The following is a 17,823-nucleotide window of genomic DNA, read 5'->3' as shown; positions in this document are numbered from 1 at the left end:
GTTTCCTACATTGCTACCCAGTTCCTGTCATATTTGCCTCCAGATGGTTTCACCCCAATGTTTCCACAAGGTTTTATTATATATAAAGATATGTGGACATTTAGAATGACTTGGACTCTTGTGTCATCCTATATAATGCTACTCCATCAGTTTCTCCATCACACCCAGTTTGTACTAAACTCAGACCGTAAATTTAAGAAGTTGCTAATGTGTTTCTGAGAGATTGTTAGCACATTTATATGGCTGAGTTCTGGTTGGACTCTGTGTGTCTTTGCATGTACAAAATATGTGGATTAATTCCAAAAACATGATGTTTTCCACTTGTCAGATGTTTTTATTTGAAATGATAAAACATGGAAAATGTGCACATTTTAGTTTTCCAATAGTAAAACTGAAAAATACTATCCTCCTCCATTCCCAAAGAAGTTTGCTTTATCCCACTATCTAGCACGAGGAGCTCGACAGCTACAGACGAGAGAATGAAGCCCAGACAGGAAATTCATTCCACCCACCAGGACCCATCCGATCAGCCAATTTATGAGACAAGTTTTGCATGTCAACTTGTTTTAAGTTTTTAAAACTTCTTCTCCATACAATTACAGATTCATTTAGCAAATAAAAAATAGTGTTAAAAAATATACTTTCTTACAATTTCTTCCTCTGATAACTTACGGCCACTAAAAGTGAAGTGCATTATTGTAAGTCTAAACTTTTTGTTCACAACATTCTGTGAATGGTTGAATGCAGCACTTTTCAAATGTATATGCACACCAAATATATATACTCATGTATTCCATGAAATATACATTGGCATCCCAATATTGTTTTAAAAATTCTTACTTTTTTGTAAGAATGTTTTGATATGTTAGATACAAAATTGCTTCAGATACATTTACAATATGAAAAGTGAGTAAACATAAGGTATAAGTTGGTGTCCCAGTATCCTTTTTAAAGCAGGAAAGGCACTTTTTTTATAGATTTTTTTTTAATTTTTTTTTTATTATTATTATTAGATTTGTTACATGCATTCTTAGCTTGTTTTAGCACAATGTATATCTGTGAAAAATAACCTGGTTAAAATAGAGCTTCAGTTATCTTTTTTTTTTTTTTTTTTTCAAATGAAATATAAGAATACAATATTCTACTATACCTAGCTTTAATTTTGTACTTCAGTGTACAAGAGTGGGAAAGACAATCCAATATCCTTCACTGTGATGTAGTTATGGACTGGCTAAAAATATATTCTATCTTTCTGCGTTGACAATTTTCCTGTGTTTATGTGCAAATATATTGCTTCGAGATTATTCAATAGCAGCCATTTGCCCGCACACATCTAATGTAGGTTAGCCGGTGGGGTTAAGAGGTGTGTGCAGAGAACAGGAAGGGTACCTGTGAGAGTTATAAAACACAGTATCTACAAAAAAAAAAAAAAAAAAAAAGAAGCAAAGAAATAGACTAAAGAAAGAAACCAGGAGAGATATTGCCCCCAAGCAATTAAATATATGGACAAGGCAGTCTGGCCTTTATAAGGATGCATCTGGACCAAATAAACATCAGGATGTTTTGGGAGTCAACCAAATTCAATTTACTTTTCTCAAAATCCCTCTCACTAGATGCTGAGATGGAGAAAGAACAACTCATAACTGGCTTAATAACGATCTGCTCTGCTTCAGGACAAAAAGAAAAAGCAAACTGAAAAATGTCCAGGTGCACAAGAAAAAAGCATTGCATTCTCTCGTAATGGGATAGTAGATCTATGCTGACACATATTATGTAACTCGCACTTGAAACTTCAGTAATGTATTTAGGAACTCAGCAAAAAATGAACTTTCAGAAGCTGGTGTGTATCCACTACACATAATTTCCACCCCATTTCAAACATCAATCATTCATTCTGCAGTGAAAAATAAAATGTACAACAACTTTGTCCTGGCTAATTTTGTAGCTACTGTAGCTTTCTCTGTATCATAAGTACAAACAATTAAATAATATTCTCACGGTTTTTGTGGAGTATATGATGCCACAACCCAGAGACAGCTGCAATTTGTGTAAATTGATAAGAATAAATTAAACTAATAGTCATCCAAAGATTAAAATTAGCTAAAAACTGACCTACCCTCAGATAATCTATTTTACAACTGCCCACAAACTCTTTTTATTATTCCATACACTTCTGAACCAATCACATCTCATAGTTTATGACATATACTAAGTGGGTGTCATCCCAAGAACTATATTTAAGTATGTTGTTTTGGAGAATAGTGAGTGCCATTTTCTGAGATGAGTTCATAATTGAAGGCTTAGAATATTTCATATGGTCACAATTTCAGTTCAGGCTATAAGGCTAAACAGTACGCAAGATGGACCCTTTCTATAGCGATGTTGTGCACCCTTAAGAAGTGAGAATGTTTGGGAATCCTGATCAAAAAAGCAGTTTTTCAGAAAAATATCTTTGCAATGTTTAGTGCTGCTAATGGTGCAGATATTACCTCAATAAATGAATGAATAAATAAGACTAACCTGCAAAACATACCCTTCTTAAGTTTATCGTGTGTGTGTGTGTGTGTGTGTGTGTGTGTGTGTGGGTGTACAGGTTTATATATCCTGGTGGGGACTCATGGGGACTTGTGTCATGGTGGGGACCTAAATTGAGGTCCCCATGGGTACAAAAGCTTATAAATCATACAGAATGATTTATTATTTTTTTTTTTTTGAGAAAGTAAAAATACAAAAAGTTTCCTTTGACGGGTATGTTTAAGTGTAGGGTTGGTGTAGAGCAATAGAAAATATGGTTTGTACAGTATAAAAACCATTACGCCTATGGAGAGTCCCTACAAGGAAAGCTGACTAAACGTGTTTATTAAGAAGAAGAAGAAGAAGAAGGAAAAAGGTTTAGTGGCTATATGTAAGCCTTTTTTTTTTTTTTTTTCATAAATTCTCATTAGCTCATTTGTTTTATTTAATTGTCATTTAAACGTATGTGCTAAAAAGATAAAGCCAAGAGCAATAAAAGCTATAATTTCCATTTTAAACACCTAACCTACATTTAATCAGTTTCTATTTCTGCAGTCCTCACCAGGGCTGCATACAGCCCCGACAAAATGGTGCAAAACGTTTTTCTAACGGAAACAGTGGTGCGTTGAACACCCTGTTCTGATGTCGCAAGTGTTGCAGCTATGGCAGCTGAGAAGACCATTCTTCATGTTCTTTTTGAAGAATTTTCGGAGCCTGATGAAATAAATATGTGTTTAATACTGTACAATACGCTCAGTGTTACAGTCACTGCCCTTGCAGTCCAGAATAAAAGAGAACATCCCAATCGAGTGAAGGGATTTGTGGAAACTGTGGTCCAACATTTGCCTCGCATTTGAAAAGACAACAATTTCAGGTGAAGGATAATCCACTTCTTACCTCCGAGACTGTGTTATGATCTATATGTCCTTATTATTTTTGTGGTGTTAGGCTTATCATTACTGCTAATCACTGTTGTTGTGCTATGATATTGTAATATTTACCATTATATAATCAGAAGAGTATAGAAAAGTTTATGAAAGTGTCACTCCACTCCACAACAGCAAAAATATATAAATATGTAGTATTTTTATGTGTGAGCTGTCTCTTTAATACCGCGTGGTTTTTATACATGTTGCTGCTGATTGGGCTGACTTTTTTTTTTTTTACACACCCACCAAACAAGAAAGAACATATCTCAAAACCCATTGCACACCGTTTCCAGGAAACATGTCATTTCAACTGGAAACCGTAGCAAAATGTTGTGCGCCGGTTTGAGCTTGAACTTGCCCCAGGTAATCACATCCATGCTAAAACCTCATTGGACCAAAGTACCGCTCCTCATTATTTCTGAAGCGTAGCCACGCCCACATTGAAATCTCATTGGACCGATCCGTCCTTTCTTTATTATTTCTGCAGTGTCACGCCAGGTAGCCCCGCCCATACTAAGATCTCATTAGACCGAGGTACCTCTTCTTCTCATAAATATGACTAATCAAATTTGGGCGAGGAGATTGTCGAAGTAGAGAAACACTAGGTAATGGATATTTTGTGACACATTCTTCAAATTCAACTAAGAAAATCCAAAAACAAATATGGCGTCTGAGGAGCATCAGGGATGGAAATACAAGGGAGGCCGTGTGTTTTCCGCTTTGCAAAAGTGTTCATGTGCTGTTCTGATTGGCTGATTGTCTCATTCCTCACAGCGTTTTCGCGTTCTGTTGTCAAGCAGATTATCGTGGTGCGTGAGTTTTCTGGTATAGTGTGTGTGTTCTCTGTTCAGGAATATCTCACTTTGTATCAGTGTTTTATGTTCTATATAGGCTACATTTGACAATAATAAACACTTGCCTATACAGATATATACAATATTAATTCAAACACCTGAGGAGCAACAAAGCACCTGCGACAAATGGATCCCACGCACTGGATTTGTAAGAAAACCCACAAGTACTGTGTAGATATAGTGGCTGAACATTCTTCTTTTAATGTTCTTGTTCATTTTCATACTATCAAGTCTGCATTTTTGCCATACTAGTTCTGTTTTTAAATGTGGGGCAGTGTGATTGCATAAGACGTTGTTATTTTTCTGAGTAAATAATCAGTGAGCCTAAAACAGCATATGGAGCAGCGGCCAGGGCCTGGAGCACATCTCCAGTACACCAACTGCTCCAGCAGTTCCTCGATCCTCTCCTAAGTATGTCACTGGTTGTTGCCTTCACCCACATACAGTACTACGGTATTTCTGCACTACAGCAGAGGACCTGCTTTAGAGTCTCTCCAATTAGACTTGAATTTTAATGTGTTTAGCGTGTAGCTCTTGGGGATTTTGTCATTTTTGTGATCGTTCCCTGAGGACAATGTTATTGCTGAGAAGTTGCTCTTTCAGTTTTCATTTATGGTTCATTTAAAGTCCACATGAAATCAGCATCGACCCTATTTACTTTCATATACACATTTTTGGATCTTATGAATTACTTATTTGTCATCCCAATCTCTCATTAAAATGTAATTACTTTTGCGGCCTCTGAAATGACTTTTCTTTTAGTTGATGTCACCAAGCCCTCTTTTTTTTTTTTTTCAACCCAAGCCAAAAATTTTACCATCTTATGAAGTGGCAATTTTGTTTGAATTCATACAATGTGAATTGTACGAAAACAAAGTATCCACAGAGGTTCACAACTAAACATTATAACTAGCATTGGGGTGTATGCAGATGGTACAAAAATTTACAAATAAATGCACCATGTCATATAATTTTCATTTTAACACACTGAATCCCAAATTTTTCTCAGACATGAAAATACCCAAATGATGTGTCATTAGTATCCCACCTGAAATAATCAATAATTATCTTCTGAAAATTTTATGGAAAAGGGTGTATTTTATGGTTGGTCACAATTGTGATGGGTGGGATAATGTGTATACTGAAATTAAGTTATTTCTGCAGTCATCAAAATTCTTATACGTAGCCCAGTTAATACGTTTTAAACATTATGTGGTTACATAAAAAGCCTTATACAACACTGATAGATATACAAAGATAAAAAAGAAAAAATAGTTAGGCCTACTATTCCAGCGATCACTATTGTTGCCAGGAAAGTGTTTACTCATTCTAAGACCACACTCAACAAAACTGAATAATTGTAAATATATGCATTAATACTAGGCACCTTAAAGACAATGTGTACCAAAAATCTTTGTCATATCTTTATAATAATAACTTTATTAACCTCTTGCTTTGGAGCTTTGATGCATCATCTCATCACTCATCAACTCCTGGTGCAAACTGCTCTGGTCATGGGACAATTTGCACTTACTCCTTTATTTATTTATTTATGTTCAGATTAGCAGGAAATGCACTAATATACCAGTCAGTAACATTTTTTTTTTTTTAAAGCTTTATACATTAAAACATTGATCACTATTGTGACATTTGACATTGAGATCTAATAATGATCACAACTTATTGCCTAAGAAGCTCTTAAGATGTTAAGACTGTATTTTTATTATTTTTTTATTATTATTGTTTATTTTTTTTTCTGTATAATTATATGCAATCAATAATGTGATATGCGTTTCAGGCTTTTCTTTTAAAGGGGTCATATGTTGTTACTAAAAATAACATTATTTTGTGTATTTGGTGTAATTAAATGTGTTTATGTGGTTTAAGGTTAAAAAAACACATTATTTTCCACATACTGTACATTATTGTTTCTTCTTTATGCCCCGCCTTTCTGAAATGCGTTGTTTTGTACAAAGCTCATTGGTCTGAAAAGTGAAGTGTGCTGTGATTTGGCCGTTGTGATTGGCCGAATACCTCGTGTGTGTGATGGAAAGGTTACGTCCCTTAACACCATACTGTGATGCATGTCCCGGTCAGAACACTGGCGTGACAAGACAAAAACAATAAAACCCATTACAAACCAGGCATTTGTTGCATCCAGTGGGGACATAATTACAGATTATATTGACTTATACTGTGTTTTTTCGCGTTGCATTGCATCGCGCCATGTAAACATAAAACCATGTCTTCATTTGTAAACGGAGAAACGACAAACAACAAGCGCTACTCTACACTGCTCAAAACTCACGTTTGAATCATCATTGGCAAATCCTTTACATCTGTAAACGTACTTACAGGCTGTGAGTCAGAACAGCCAGCATTGTAGTCTTCTCTCCCAGGATCAGGAAACAGTCCTCCATAAAATGCGCTGCACACATCTGATCTTTTGTTTTTGTTTGTTTGTTCAGTATGTATGAAAAAAATGGCTGTGAGAGATCTGAGACTAGTATTTATTTTTTTTTTATTTTTTTTACTAACCTTAAAATCAGGTTAGGAGATATGTTTTATTTCGCTCTGAGCACATGCCATTCTGCATTAAATACTATATGCATTTTTATACTGTAGGTCACATTAGTGTCTTGTAAAAAACAAAGGGTTTTTTTTTTCTTCTTTTTTCCTCCAACTGTGCCTACAGATTAGCCTTTCATACATGCTTCAAGTGATTTGTAAGGGCTCAGTTTATCTTTTTACTACTTTTGTACCATATGTTTATCTGACCTCTGTCTTTGTTTCTGTGAAAGATATTAGCTGTTTGAAAACATACTAAAGCTATTCAATAAATAATAGCTGAGGGTGAGATTGTATCACAGATTCCTTACTAGGGTTTTGTGGCATCATAATAGCAGTGTCTGATTCTGTAACACGGTCCCAGAGTAAATGTGAAACTAAAGTAAATAAATAATAATAATATTAAAATACAGTGAATTACAAGAATCTAAGATGACAATGAAATTCTGGCATTTAAAATCCCCTCATTTAAACCTGGAAATTGGAGTTTGATTTAGTATGAATGAATGAATGAATAAAGTTACATTTTCACTTAAATTGTTATAGTGATAAAGCAATTTTGTAATTAAAATATGGTGGTTGAAATTCAGGTGAATATAATAAACCAATGGATTTCATAAATGTTATTTATTTATTAGATTTTGCAACTGCCTATATTTTTTTATAATAATAATAATTATATTAATAATAATAATAATAATAATAATAATAATAATAATAATAATAATAATAATGTATCATTAATAGAACTAATAATTTAATATATATTTTTTTTGTATATTAATTTATATTATGTAATAATTTAATAGTACTACTACTAATTATTATTATTATTATTATTATTATTATTATTATTATTATTAATGATGATGTCTGTTGATCGTTGTTAATATTTATTTACTTATTTATTTTTACCATTTCGTTTAATTTGATTTTTTTTTCTTTTAAATAATATTTTCCCCCAAAGGTCTATACAATTTTAATATTACTTACTATTTTAGTTTATATTATATATATATATATATATATATATATATATATATATATATATATATATATATATATATATATATATATATATATATATATTATTTATTTATTTATTTATTTTTTTAGCACCAAGAACAGTGATTTAGCTGTGTTGCAAATGTTTCTGCTTTTAAATCTGACATAGACTTTCTATATGATGTTATGTGAGTTGGCCAAGTTTTTGATCACTCAGCTTTGTTGATGCTTGGCAGTGAATAGTCTTGTTAAAGGTGAGGTGTGTAATTTCTGCACCATCAGACAGAAATGCAAATGCATGACTATTTTCAAACAGGTTTAGTTTGTTGTTGCAACTTGGATTCTGAAAGTATGTTTCCATAGAAAGCATTGATTCCTCATGATGTGTAATTTAAATGGTAGTGACCAACTGTCATGATGAATTATTGAGTTTGCATTGATTTTATACATAGGAAGTGCCATCTTTCATCCCAAAGGTTATGTTTTTTTTTTTTTTTTTTTTTTTTTTGCAATGGCAAATGGTGAGAAAGCAATGTCATCTCGAATCGTCAGGTATAGATGGTGGCTATAACTGCCTGCATCCAGTTGATTGGTATATTGTCTGGTGTCACATTCACTCTCTGAAGAAACTCATCATGTTTGGCTGTGGCTCCTCACCTGCCAGACAGGGACTATTTCTGCTTGATTACATATTACTCCCTGATTGTCCTTTAAAACAATATGTGAGAATGCATCAAGAAATGAGACACTGGGAGGCTGTGTATTCACTGGATGTACAAGCATGGCTAGTTGCTTCTTGATAAGGCCATGACACATTTCTCTATGCAATTCAGTTTGGTGTTCTCTGGGGCATTTATGTTCATACTGCAGAGTTTCAGCAATCATGCGGCCCAGAGGATCTGGGAATACAATGAGTAGATGAATGAATCATTGCATTTGTAAGCCACTTTTCTCTGTTTATATGCCCAAAGTGCTTCACGTGTAATTGCGACTCTCCTCAGTTGCCAACAATAGGTGGCACCGAATAATACCGGACTACATGAGCAGTAAAAACAACCCTGGAAATGCACTGCATGGGCAGAGAGGGATACTCGCATTTTGTGTTTGCCCTTTTGCTAGTTTTATTCATAGTTAAAGTAGAGACGGTTCATTTGCATTTTTGTCTTTTTTCATTAAACAGTTCTAATTTTCTTTAAAACAAAGTAAGATAAATATTGTAAGATATTCAGGTAAGTTTTTAGAAAATATATCTTGAATTAAGTTTTCTTTCTTCTTTTTTTTTTAAGATAAACGTTACATTTTGTTTGATTAATGCTTAAAACAATTCAGCAGTTTGTAGGTGTATGAGTTGATTCATGTTCAATGAAAGCAAATTTACTAATAAATTAAACCAGATGGGATGTGTTTTTTTTAGGGTGGAATTTATTAATTACCACCAATCTTTTAAAATAGTGTGATATTATTTTCTTCCATTCAGAAGTAACTGAATAATGTGTTTGGATTCATTTTATGTAAGTGTGTAACTTTTTAAATATATTAAAAGTTAACGTTTAGCAGATTCAGTTTGTTTTTAGTAGTAGTAAAAAAAAAAAAAAAGGAAGGTAAATAGTTTGGTAGCCCAAATGGAAATGTGGGAATTTGTGACAGCATGTTAAGAAAGAAGAAGAGCTGTTTCTTTTCAAGATTCCAGTTAATATCCAGCATATGTTTTTAAATCAAAGTGTTTTAAGATATTAAATAATTAATTTCAGTCTACATACAGTAGTATTGAAAATCCATGTAAACAACTGAGGTCATAGCAAAGTGACTAAAATCTTTAGGCGATCGTAGTTTTTCTGCTAGAAGTCTCCCAGGATTTTGAATAAACACAGCAGCTGTAGTCTGTGCCATTTGAGTTCATTGATGCACCACAGGGTGTTCACCTCCTGACGGCCCATCAGTACTTATTTCTGCATAAACATGGCTATTCTAGTGGTCTCTATTAAAATAACTGGCCAACACTACACTCTTGGGTTTAACAGCGAGGAACCTGCCAATGACATTATATATCCATTGTCAAATTTATACAAATCACTTGACTATTCTTGGATCCGTTGCAAGGCTGGCTCGGTTTATTTTCATATTCCTGTTGTGTAGTGAATATAGACTATAGAATTTGTACATAAAATGAAAATCGACTTTTGTTTAATATACTCTCATGGCCTTATTATGAGTGATTCATTGGTCCAAGTTATTCCAAATAAGAACAAGCTTACCTTTTGTATTTTTTTTTTCATGAAAATCTATTAATTTTCACAGCTGAAACAGCCTTCCTTATTGATTAATGGCACTTAGTCTATTGGTTAGCATTGGCTGTTGTTGCATTGTTTTAGGCTACTGTTGTGCTAATGCCTGTTTCTCTAAAATAAAATAGGTTGTAAATGACATTTCATGGTAACTTTTATGCTTTTTAAAAAAAAAAAACGTTGCTGATAATTGTCGTGGAAGAACTAAAATGTCAGAAATAACCATATCTTAAGTACCCATAACATTGCTGATGTACTTTCTGTTAAATGCATTATGTACAAATAAAAGCTGAATACAAGCTGTCTTAGCTTTTTTCAGTATGTGGTATGCTTTTAAAACATATACTTGAGCCAAACCACACGCTGAATAAAATGTTTTTTTGCATTTTGCACCTTACGTGTTGCTGAAGGCTCCTGAAGTAGTTTGGTCTGGACTCAAATGCTAGGCAAAATCAAATCAATAGTCTGCACATAAGAGGCTTATAAATGGGGGGGAAACAAAGGCTGTTGAATGTTAGATTTTCTTTCAGGTGCACATACTGGCCTAAGGTGAACTGAGGAAAGAGCAGTTTAGAAAGAACACTGCAGAAGAACATCCAAAATCATGTTTACCAAGTGAGTTAATGAGTTACAATTAAATTAGTCTGACAGCCAATAAGTCCAACTCATCTGTTAATGAAGACGACACAGAAGGGAAGGAAGAAGGGTTGATATCTAGACAAGAACGGCCAATGGTCACCACAGTGCCAGCTGTGTCTGTTTGTCGGTTTGTCATTCTATCTAGTGTTCTGTTTGTATCTGTTGTTCTTTTATTCAGTCTTTCTATATATTCTTTCTAGCTTTCTGTCTTTATTATATGTAACTTTATTTAATTCTATAAAGTTACATATTCTCCTGCAAAGACTAGCTAATATTAATATAGATAACAGCTTGATTCTCTGGATCAGAGATTTCCTCTCCTGTCGTACTCAGATGGTAAGTGTGTAAACGGCCTTTTGGTCTGGAGTGCATACCATTAGTACAGGTTGCCCACAAGGCAGCGTTCTTTCACCTATGCTTTTTTTTCCTTATTTACAAATGATTTTAATATAAACAATAGCACTTTTAAATTGATAAAATACGCAGATGATATGGCCTTAGTAGGACTCTTACAAAAAACGAACCCCTTGGATGAAGCCTCTTATCTTACACAGGTAAAGGCCCTTGAAGCATGGTGCAAAGATAGCGAGCTAGAAATTAATGTGGCAAAGACAAACGAGCTACTTTTTTGCAAAAAACAAGACATAATAACAGAGCCAGTTTTACTTAATGGTCAAGTAGCTGAAACTGTGGAAACTTTAAAATATCTAGGTACGGTTCTTGATAACCACCTGAGTTTTACTGATAATACAGAATTTATCTTTAAGAAATGCTCACACAACGACTCAGTCTTCTTAGACGACTGAATAGCCTGGGGGTCAGTGCTCAGATTATCGAGCTTGTGTATATCACACATATTGAAAGTGTTTTAACTTTCCATCTCTCTGCTTGGTTTGACCATTTAAACTGCAAGCTTAAGAAAAAGCTCAACAGGATAGTGTCAATGGCTAGTAAAAATAGTAGGAAAACCACAAAAACCCACTGTCCCAATATACATTGACAGAAACGAGGAAGAAAGCTAGGAAAATCACTGTAGATAGTACTCACCCCCTCTCTAGTGAGTTTGAGCTTCTGAAGTCTGGGAGGCGCCTCAGAGTGCCTCTGGCTAAAAGTACTTATAAAAATATTTTATCCCAAATGCCATTAGTATTCTTACCAAACAAAGTAATAACAAACAAATGAGCTGCTGTTTTTAATGTATTTTAAGTATATTATTCTTAATATGATATTTTGCACTGTATCTTTCTTTATTTATTGATATTTTTATTTTGAGTTATTTAGGAATATTTCTTCATTATGCTTGAGATATTGTCTGTATGTTTATTTGTTCTGTATGTTGCGGTGAGCCAAAGAAAAATTTCCACCCCGGTGGACAATAAAGATTTATTCTATTCTATTCTATTCTATTCTATTCTATTTCATTTTATCGTCATAGCTATCCTTTAATCCTTCTTTTTTTTTCCTCGTATTGTTCTGTTTTTTCAATCTAGGTTTTGTTCTCTCACACTTGTGTTCTTTTTTTTTGTATGATTCTATATTTTTATTCTGTTGTTCTAGTGATTTTTCTGTTGTCATCATTATCTTTTATCATTATATTGTTATGTTTATTTTCTCTTTTTCCTTCCATTGTTCTGTTTATTTCATTCTATTGATCATATCATTCTATTGTTCTGTCTATATTGTCATTCTATCATTCTATATAACGTTCCCTCTATTTCTATCTATCTATCTATCTATCTATCTATCTATCTATCTATCTATCTATCTATCTATCTATCTATCTATCTATCTATCTATCTATCTATCTATCTATCTATCTAATATATGGCCACGATATATGTTAATAAGAATTGGGGGAAATTGGTGATTTAATAGAGCTGTAGTCCTATAACCCAAAAGTGAATTGGCGTTTTTTAGTCTTAAAGAGTTTTTGAAATAGCGTAGGTAGAAAAGCTTATCATGACTGAACAGCTCTAAAAACAGGCTTCATTTTTGTTTATTTTTTTCAAAGGAAATATAAATTCTTACAGCTTTCTTTTGGGGTGAAATCTGACAGGTTTCATGAGATTCATTCACCCACATAAAGTGAACTCCATCCCTCCCGCTTTCTGTCTCTCTCGCTCTAGGGTTTTTTTTCTTCCCCCTCCAGCTGAAGCCAAAGTTGCTTGCTGGCATGCCTTATTAACTCAAAAGTAGATGCTCTATTTTGCTTTGGTTGCCTGGGTTTCTAAACAGCTCCTTTAGCACTCAATTGTGTGTATTATGTATATAGTATGTGCATGTTTATATGCGGTTTCATGCTCTTGTGTCAAATGGCTTGTGAGAGTCAAATGCGCCTGGAGGTAATCGACTCAGTAAAACATTCTGCATATCCACAGGCTCTCATCCATCAGCAGCAAATATAACACACGTCCAATAATGCAGAAACACTTCTGAAAACTACAACTTTTCAGGATCTGTAGATAGCGTTAACGATGAATTTACTCAAATGGTATCTATACAATAATTTGTATTAGTTTATTAAAGTCATAGTGAATAAATCTACCTGCATGTACATGTTTTTTCCGGATTACGTGAAATCACATTGGTCCAGAATCATCTTGAATGTGTTCTGATTGGCTCTGATCTGTTCCTTTGCACTACCTTTCACGTGGACAGACAAATTACTGAAGCTGTCACGTTGTGTCTGGTTAAGGCGTAGTGTAGTGGTCACAACTGTATATTTCAGCCTGACAGGAGATGGATCGTTCCATTCACCAGTTCTCAGGGTTCTCTTCAGCTTTCTCTTACCCCTGCTGCTCCCTGGCAGCTTTTAAAGGCATCATTTGGCTGCAATATTGGGGCGGACGTGTAGGTCATGTCACTATCACCCCCCTCCTGACATCAGAGGTGACTGCGCCCTTCGGCTCATGCCAGCCTCTAGTACCTTCCACTGAGCGAGGATCACCCGACTGAGGCGAGTTATCAATCAGGAGCCGGCAGGATGAGACAAGCCCAAATGGGCACAGTGGAGCGCCTGTACAACACATGGACACCTGCCCGTGTGAACTTTGTTGAAAGTGCTTTCCGGCTGTGTGGATGAGTTTAAACCAGTTTGTCTAACACTTCGGTAGACTGTTTATCATTTTATCATTATTATTATATTTTGTGAACGACAAATCCCATTTTGTGAATCAGGGAAACACTTACCACAATTGTTCTATTTGTATTTTATTTAGGAAAAAGAAAGAATGGAAAATAAATTAAGGTTATGTATTTACTCGTCTGGAGAATGCTTTTGCTTGTTCAGTCGTTGCTCAACAAACAAACAAATTAAATTTTTACAACTTAATTTTTTTTTGTAAACATTTTTTATGTGAAAATTTAAGTTTACTTTTTTCGCCTACATTTAAAGGTTTATCATTTTGCTAATTGCAATCAGATTTGATTTGCATTTTTGTGGGCGTATTTTAGGGCAATACATCATAATTAATCCACTCACGTTAATCTGAGTGTTTAAGATTAGGGTTTTTTTTTTAGTTTTTTTTTTTTTCTTTCTACAGTTTATCTTTTTTTTTTTCATTGTTTTAATTTTATTTTAATATAACATTATAATACCATGCGCATATTTACTTAAAAAGGAAAAGAAAAAGAAAAAATAAACTGATCCAATGTATAGTTGACATTTGAGCCTTAATAAAAAGCAATAAAAGTTTTTTTTTTTTTTTTTTTTTTTTTTTTTCAGTTTTCAGCTTGTTTATTTTCATATAAAAAATATGGCATGCGGTTGCTTCAGATAATGGTATAAACATCACTCAATAGCAGCTCTAGTGTATTTGCACTGTCCTCTGATTTCGCATAATTCATTTATGCAATAAGCATTAAGACAATGCAAACAGGTACTCTAAAATATTTTGCTATCATTCTTATTAAATCATCTTTGGTAAGACCAACTTGTCACTACATTTCTATTTAATGTGAAGATGAAGTTGTCAAACTTTTGCCATTTTTCACCTTATAATTGAAGTGGAGTCCACAGAGCGCAGGCCCAGCAAAATAGTGTATACAAACACTGCGGCTGTAAATTGGGGTCAGCTGTGTGCAATCTTTAGCACTGGATTTCACAGACGGTGTTCTCTCCGGGGAGCCACAGGTGTCGACTGCGATGGCAGTGGATTCGGTGAACACGACATTCCCTCAGATGCTGTTCTAGCAAGAGGGAGAAACTGTGCTTTTCAGGAAGATGTACATGCCGGTGTATCACTCAGGGTGATCGAAGCGTTATATGTCAGAGAAATTAAATCAGAACATTCTGTACATGAAATTGTGAAATACAGAGTGTATATTTAAATCAAATGAAAATATTTTCTCTACAAACAAAATCTTTAAGTTTATGATTCCTATCTATCTATCTATCTTTCTAACTATCTATCTATCTATCTATCTATCTATCTATCTATCTATCTATCTATCTATCTATCTATCTGTCTGTCTGTCTGTCTGTCTACTTTAAAAATTAGTACTTTTATTCAGCAGTGATGCATAAAATGGATCAAAAGTGACAGTAAAGATATTTATAATGTTCAGATATTTATATTTCAAATAAATACTGTTGTGAATCCTGAAAAATAAATGTATCACGTAGTACAAACATTAAGCATCGGTAATAATAATAATAATAATATAATAATAATAATAATAATAAGATGTTTATTCTGCAGCAAATCAGTGTATTAGAATGATTTATGAAGGATCATGTGACACTGAATTGATGTAATTGATCACACATACTAAATTACATTTTACTATATATTCAAATAAAAATCTGAAACTTTCATATTATTACAGTTTCTTACTGAAGTTTTAATCAAATACATGCAGTTAAAAACATAAAAAGCTCATCATATACCACGTTTTGAACAGGAGTTTAGATTATAATTGAAATGATTCATGGATAGGATGACTGTCTGCTTATTGCTCTGTTGCAAGACAGCAGATTTTATGGGACAATGTGAGACACAAGGGAGAGATAAAATTGCTACTATTAGACTATATCAATATTGATTTTTGGATTATGGATTCTGTTCTTATCAAGCCTTGTCTTGAAGTCTTTTTCTGTGTCCACGCAGTTACCATTAGTGGGTAGAGGAGGGAAAAAACTCCCTATAAATGTCCAGTGTGAAATCTGTTTCCTGAAGAAAAACTGCTACAGAGCATAGATATATTTGTGACCCTGGACCACAAAACCCAATCATAAGGGTCAATCATAAGGCCGAATGAATAAGCTTTCCGTTGATGTATGGTTTGTTAGGATATGACAATATTTGGCTGAGATACAACTATTTGAAAATCTGGAATCTGAGGGTGAAAAAAAAAAAAAAAAAAACAACAACAACAAAGAAATATTGAGAAAAATATTGAGAAAATCGCCTTTAAAGTTCTCCAAATGAACCCTAATTAAAAATGAAGTTTATATATATATATATATACTACGGGGCCGTTGAATGCTTGAATCTGATTGGCTAATGAACGTTCTGAGGTGTGCAATTGTTTTCTGGGAAATGCACGGCGAAACGTAGTTCCAGGCAGCTCTATTGACCGCATTACAGTTCCATATCACTTCGCATATAGTAAAACTGTAATAACGGAAATTACAGGACTAACAAAAAACACAACATAACAGATGATTTTCCGTAAGTAAAAACACGACATTTCTCACTAGCGAGGTAACAACATATATATACGTATATATATATATACGTATATATATATATACGCATATATATATACGTATATATATATATATATATATATATATATACCTATATATATATATATGTATATATATATATATATATGTGTATATATGTATACATGTATATATATAATATATATATATGTATATATATATATATATATGTATATATATATATATATGTATATATATTAATATATATATATATATATATATATATGTATATATATATATGAAATTTACAAAATATCTCCATGAAACATGATCTTTAATATCCTACAAATATACCCATGCTACTTATGACTGGTTTTGTGGTCCAGAGTCACATTTATTACATCTTAACCTGCTAGGCACATTATAATGGTGAATAAACTCAATAGAAAAGTGTTTTTGCATTATTATTTTTATCTTTTTTAACATCTGAATTCAGTGGACTATATGAATGTCACTTCAGGTTCAGTAGCTAATAGATCATATTATTAGTAAAAGCACTGTCTAAAAACAGTGTATGTGCAATTAAAAATACTAATATTAATGGAAAGTGCGTTTTAAGGTTGTTCACGTCATCGTAGGCGATTCACAGCACGCAGCTCTGAATATCATGACTAATATTTGAAGTTTAACCTGCACGGTCAGGCATATAATTATTCAAATGAAGGTTTAATCTGTCTGAGAAGCTGAAGGATGGCACAGGGCACGGTGCAGAAGAGACGCCGCCTCAAAAACTAGGTCATCTTCATATTGTGACACCGTCTGTCTGTCTGCATCGTGACTGAGGAGATGGCCGCTTCACAAATGCACTTTAATGTATTGGAGGCTCTTCTTGCATCTATTGTGGTCATAAGAATATGGTAATGTTTCAGTACTCAATAAATCAGATATGATGGAAGCCCTCGATATATTCTGCATCTGTTTAAATTGTAAAATGTCCCAGTATTAGTCATGCAATGTCTGTGTTTTAGCTCTCAGACGGAATTGCGCAAGTATGCATTCTAATGCGCTTATTATGAAAAGCCAATGCGCTTTGTTTTGACTCTCACGTCTACAGTGTGCTGTTATGACCCCCTTACTAAAGAAAATTGATCTCATAAAAGTTGTCCCTGAATTAAGTGCACTGTTTTGAGTGTTATCCAGCAGGGGTTTCATCCGGCTTGTTCTGACTATTCAGATGCATCATACACTAACATTCCCCCAGTGACTAAATCGTGAAGAAACAATATGGCCACCATAAATAATTCACCATGCATGCTCAACATCTTCACATCTGTCAGGGCAACAGTTCTGCTGTTGTCTTT

Source organism: Cyprinus carpio, chromosome B1, assembly GCF_018340385.1.
Source record: "Cyprinus carpio isolate SPL01 chromosome B1, ASM1834038v1, whole genome shotgun sequence".
Lineage (NCBI taxonomy): Eukaryota > Metazoa > Chordata > Actinopteri > Cypriniformes > Cyprinidae > Cyprinus > Cyprinus carpio.
Note: the sequence above shows the minus strand (reverse complement) of the source record.